At 36.5% G+C, this 6,194-nt stretch overlaps 1 non-coding gene across 1 annotated transcript; it reads right to left on the bottom strand.

Annotated features, from left to right (window-relative positions):
- Nucleotides 1–5,736: 5,736 nt before the first annotated feature.
- On the bottom strand, nt 5,737–5,843 carry LOC113599021 (U6 spliceosomal RNA). The gene has a single exon (XR_003419761.1). It is a non-coding gene; the product is annotated as a U6 spliceosomal RNA (small nuclear RNA).
- Nucleotides 5,844–6,194: the final 351 nt, after the last annotated feature.

The following is a 6,194-nucleotide window of genomic DNA, read 5'->3' as shown; positions in this document are numbered from 1 at the left end:
ATTCAGCTATAATGCTTATTTCACATTCACCCTCACCCCAGTGTCTAGACCAAAGTGTCAAGTCATTATGTTAAGCAAGAAGTCAGGCTGTAATAAATACAATAGAATCAAGATAAAAATTATCCTTAGTTAAATGATTTACTGGCCCAACCATTTAACTAAGCACAAAGAAAGTTAAGCATAAAATACAACTTTGCCAGAATATCACAATAGAGATTTCATAAGAGATATTGAAGCTGGGTCTACAAAAACTTAGCCAAATTGGGCTGGACAGAAAGCAAAAATTTAAAGCAATAACAAAACAACAACAACAACAAAACCCATGTCTCATTAGCCATAGCTTGCCAGTAACTCCACTAGCAGCTAGAATCCCTAGCATTTTCCTCCATTGATCGTGAGGCCAACTTTTCAAACAACCCTATTCCTGAAAGGCCCCAGTGAAAGTCAGCTCCTACAGACATATGCTGACTCAGTTAAGAAAGGCCAGCCAAGCACCACTGAGAGCTCACCTGGTTGAAGGATCCATGAGCTGGTCAGTTCACTTCTGATGTGAGAGAAAGAACAGTTCATTTCTTCTCTAATTAGATACTAGCAAACTAAATGAGTAGATTCATAGAAGTAGGCTATCATTTTGCCACCTGGATGAGAAAACAAGAGATGCCAGAGATATGATTCTTCAGCAAATTGGCTACAGCTGCCAAATTGCAGATTTGGACAGCCCAAGACAGCAACTATAAAACAGAATATCTGTGTTAGACCTAAAATTTTCCTGAAATATGTTTTTATATATCTTACGTTGCAATCATCAGGTATGTCGGGGTATATGCTAAGAAGTGCCCATTAGCTATTACTTGGTCTTTCTAACTGGATTGCCCTAGTGATAGAGCACTGAAAAGAGTGATTCATTTAAGGTTCATAGCTTGACTTTTTGTGCCTCAGTTTATTCATCTGTAAAATGAATGAGATAAACTAATGTCTGTCTAGAAGTACCTTCTATGGGCGCCTGGGTGACTCAGTCAGTTAAGCCTCTGACTCTTGATTTCAGCTCGGGTCATGATCTTATAGTTCATGAGTTCGAGCCCCATGTCAGACTTGCACTGCTGACAGTGCAGAGCCTGCTTGGGATTCTTTCTGTCCCTCTCCCCAACTCTCTCAATATAAACAAACAAATTTTAAATAAATAAATAAATAAATAAATAAATAAATAAATAAATAAATAAATAAAGTAGCTTCTAGTATTGAGCTGAACATAACATAAATAAGAAAATGCATTTTAAGTTAAAACTGCAAAGTATAATTTTTATCGTGGATGATTTTCCTCTTTAAGCTATTTTTTGTTCTTGTTTTCTTTGTGTTTTGTACCTACCTTTGTAGTACAAGAATGCTTAATATTTTACACACGAAAGAAAATTGGTCAGAGGTAATGGTAAAAACAGAATCAGATGTTAATCTACAAAAGTACTTAACTCTGAGGTCAACTATATTCTAAGTAACAACCTCAAAGAACATGTAAGTAATGAACAAAATGAACTGTGATTTCAAGAAATAGATCATTTGCAACCTTCTTGGGTCTAGTATTTGTAAACTTCTTTTTGGACTTCAGGAAAAGGATGCAGCAAAATAAATTGTTTTTGTACGTATCACATGTTGATTTTAGGCTCCACTGAAGAATATGATTAGAGTTTGGCTCACAAATTGTTGACAGAAAAATTGTTTTAATATTTTATTTGGTAATTTTTATTAGTGAAAAGTATGAAGGTAAGGAAGATTAATGTCCTTTCTGTGTTTTATATACCCCTCCCTATTCTGTCCTTGTATGTATGTATGTACAAGGGAAGGATGTGGGATAAATAGGAGGAAAGCTTTATTTAAAAAGGACTATTTTTTCTGGCCAATTTTCAATCTCATCTAAATTCCTAAGAAAAGAAGATGTCTTCTGTGGAACTGCTACTTTGTAGACAGTTTCTGCTGTGATTTCAGAACAGCATAGTGATTTAGGGTGTTTACTCTGAAATCAAAGTTACTGAGTTGCTGTTTCTGCTCCACCACTTACTAGGTATTTGACAGAGAACAAATTATTTAACTGTTCAGTTTTTGTGATCTGGTCCATAGAATGGGAATAATGTGGAATAGTTATGGAGGTTCAATGAGTTAATACATAAAGTGCTTAGGACAGAGTAATTGCTCAGTAAGTTTTGCTTATTACTTTCAGATATATTGCACATTAAAAAAAAAAACACCTTTATTTGGCATGGCAAGTACTTTAATCTTCTTTGCTATGTTTGAAAATAAAAGATGCTTAAAGTAAAAAGAGAAAGAAAAAAAAAAAAGAATTCTACTAGCTGCAGAAGAAACCAGATTTTAAATCTTACTTAGAATTGAAAAGGAAGACTCCTGATAAGAGAAGACCTAGTCATGCCAGAAGAAAAAATTGCCCATGAAACTTTTTCTTTCATGCTCATGAAACTTGAACTATTGCTAACAGAGGCCACCTTGGGAAAGCAGGACCCTGCAGGCATTGGTGTAGATGCAGTCCTTTTGGAGAACAGCCCAGGGATACAAATCAAAACTAGCCAGCTTTCATTCTCTGTAACTTAGTGAGCAATTCTTGGGAACCTAAGTTCTAATAAATTAGTCAGGAGGGGAATAATCTCTATCATGTTCATAAAAATGGTCATTGTAATATTATGTATAATCATGAAAAAGTAAGAAATGACCTAAATATCTCATGAGAGAATGTCTTATTGATGAAATATTGTATCATTAATAAACTCGTACATATAACTTTAGCAGTATAAAAAATAAAGCTTAATATTAAGAGAAATGGGGGCTTAAAAGTGTATATACCATATTACTGTAACTGTGCAAACACATATTTATAGGTATTTTATGTGATTATATAATTACAGGCAATAAGGGACTTGGGAGAAAACAACTGGGTTTTGTCTGGAGCAATCGAGTAAAATTTCTTTGAATTGTTCTATATTGGTGTTTAAAGAATAATACAAAATTAAAACACAAACACATATGAAATATAATGCTAAAACTAATCAAGGAATTTATGTTTTAACAAACTGATAGTTTATAGATGGATTTCATTAATTCTTGGAGGATTTTTTACTGCCTTAACACTATTCGTAAAACAATGTGCATTTCATTTGTGTGATAGGATACCTATGTTATGACTTGGCAGGTTTGAAGTGAGAAAATATTTTGTTAATTGTTCAACAGTTAATAACTATAAAGATTGGGAGGCAGAGTAGAAACCAAGATTATTAAACACCTACTATGCAATATGTAAGTTTTAAAAAATTTGACTTTTCATTGGAAATACTACAAGAAAATTATGATTAATAATACCAAAGTACAAAAATTTATCCAATACCACTCTGGTCAGGCTGAATGCTAGCCGCTAGGAATTTCATAAAACCACAAATGTACACTGAAAAGAGTATGTGTTCAGTCATAAATGGATCCTGAATTCCCTCACTGCTAACTTACTTCAGCAACAGATTTCAGCCTCATTCTCAGAAACATGACCTGGCAAAGCACACCTGAGCTGGGTAGACCCAAGGATTGGACAAGCCATCTCATGGGAGAAACCAGCAAAAGACCAACATGAGACCAAGTGACTCCTCCTCCCAATATCAAGGGAAATCATAAGGATAAACAGACACCATCTTGGGAAGGAAGAAAAGAAAGAGAGAAGCCACCATAATAAGGACTCAAACTTAGAACTCATAGGAATATTTACCTCAAAAAGAGATCTGAAATTTAAACAGACTATAAACTAGAGGAAGCAGAGAAACCATTAGCTGACAATACTTATCTCTTTCCTTGCCACCTAGAGGAGTACAGTGGGGGTGAGGTGTTTATAGGAACATTAGATAGGTGATAGAAAATAGGACAAATTCTCTTTGTTTAAGCTGCATATGAATACCTTTGTACATTGTAGGGTGGTCCTAAAGCAGAAAATACATTTTACTATTCTACTTCTCCCACATTAGAAATTAGGAAATTTGGTTATACAAGAAATGACACTGAATGAATAAATCATAAGAGTTGAATGGAGCAAAGAAGTGTCCTAATTCATCATCCTGATTTAAGGTAGACTCACATAATTCAGCCCAGAAACCTTTAGCCTGGGGACCTGAAGCATTTATAGTGGGATTTGCTCTTGGTCTGTTGTGGTGAGGAGGCAGAACAGTCAGTCACTCTCCACCAAGCCTATCCTTTCCTTTCTTTCCTTCCATTTTGACTTGCAGGCAATTTTATTATTATTATTATTTTTTTTTTTTTTTACTATTAATAAATTTCTGCCCTTCCTCTCTCCACTCCTCATAGGAGGGACTGATATCCTCCTGGGTCTGAAGTGCCAAGAGGTGCAAGCAGTTACTAGAACTTAGTGACAGAGGGCAGAGACGGAGAGACCATGTGGAAAAGGCTGTTGGCAAGAGCTTGGCCTACAGTAGACAGATGCAGCCTACCCACAGTGAACTCATCCTTGAGCTCCATAACTGGCATCAGAGGATAAGGGAGTCTGTTAATGCAGGTCAGACTCTTGGAGAAATGGCAGGGTAGAGCCTGGATCTGAAGAAGCAAATAAACAAGATACAAAAATAATTGGGATTGATCCCTCAACTTCAGGGTGATGGCTACCGCTAATCCATAGGCACCTCTCTATGTAAATTGGAAAAATGTAAATTGTAATGGATGTTGGACTCAGATTTATTAGTACACATAACTGTGCTTTTGTGAGAATTATAAAAAGACTATCCTTCTTCCAGGAAATATAGCCCAATGCCAGAGTGCAAAGCTTGGAAAGCAGATAGTGGGCTGGATTCCAGTCCCCATTGACCCCCCTTGGCTGAGCAATCTAACCAAGAATACCAGGAGTCAACCCTAATTGATGTGAGCCAACTTAAGTAAAGACATCTCCTTGTCAGAGCTATTGGTTCAGTGGTGGGTGCAGAGCCTAGCCCAAGCCAATCTGCATCTGACTATCCCCTGATAATAGCCAGTGGTTCAAGGGCAGGCACATGTCTTGATAGAAATGAAGTTCAGGACTTTAAGTCTGTGACTGCTCAAGAAGTTCTTTCCCCTACCCCAGAAATAAATGAGGAAGCATATGTGGCCCTGGGAGATTATAAACCATAATGGAAGCCAGCCTAAAATGAGCTTGATGCCTAGAGAGAGAAAATGGAGAAAATCATCCAGAACTCTCATAATATCACAGCGTCAGAGTCAGATTATGCCTGAAGTCTGTACTTTTCAATTGCATTAGTTAATAAATCTCCTTCAGTTTTTAAGCTAGATAGAATTGGGTTTTCTTTTGCTTGCAAACAGAGACTTCTAGTTCTTCTTGCCCTCCCATTCGGACAATGTAGGTTTTTTCAACTTCATTTCCCAACCATTTGGGACCAGGAAAAAAAAAAAAAAATCTATTCAACCCAAACTGCATCTTCAGCTCAAACCAGATTGATTTTCTTCAATATATGAAATGTATTGTCAAATTGGTTTCCATACAACACCCAGTGCTCATCCCAAAAGGTGCCCTCCTCAATACCCATCACCCACCCTTCCCTCCCTCCCACCCTCCATCAACCCTCAGTTCTCAGTTTTTAAGAGTCTCTTATGCTTTGGCTCTCTCCCACTCTAACCTCTTTTTTTTTTTCCTTCCCCTCCTCCATGGGCTTCTGTTAAGTTTCTCAGGATCCACATAAGAGTGAAAACATATAAAATATGGAACGCTTCACGAATTTGCGTGTCATCCTTGTGCAGGGGCCATGCTAATCTTCTCTGTATCGTTCCAATTTTAGTATATGTGCTGCCGAAGCGAGCACAAACCAGATTGATTTTCAACCATTCCTATATCTCTGCCCTTATTCTTATTTACTTAAAAGTGCCTCCAAAATTATTTTGTACATCCCAGGTCATGTTTTCTTTCTGACACAATCCTTAGCATAATTGCTATTGAAATATCTTTTATATCATCTATTGTAACAATTATATTTGCATTTGTACACATTGCCTCCTCTGATACCTACCCAATGTATCTTTTTCATACCCACAGTTGGATTTTCTTTTGGTTTTTGCATATTTTGCATTTAGCTTTCTTGCACACAAGTGTGAAGCTATAATAGCTTATTAGAGATACTGCTATAAGAAGAAATAAGAAACAAAACTGAAGTATA

The sequence above is a fragment of the Acinonyx jubatus genome, chromosome B2, assembly GCF_027475565.1.
Source record: "Acinonyx jubatus isolate Ajub_Pintada_27869175 chromosome B2, VMU_Ajub_asm_v1.0, whole genome shotgun sequence".
NCBI classification, from domain to species: domain Eukaryota; kingdom Metazoa; phylum Chordata; class Mammalia; order Carnivora; family Felidae; genus Acinonyx; species Acinonyx jubatus.
The sequence above is the reverse complement of the archived record's forward strand: the minus strand, read 5'-3'. Positions and strand labels throughout refer to the sequence as shown.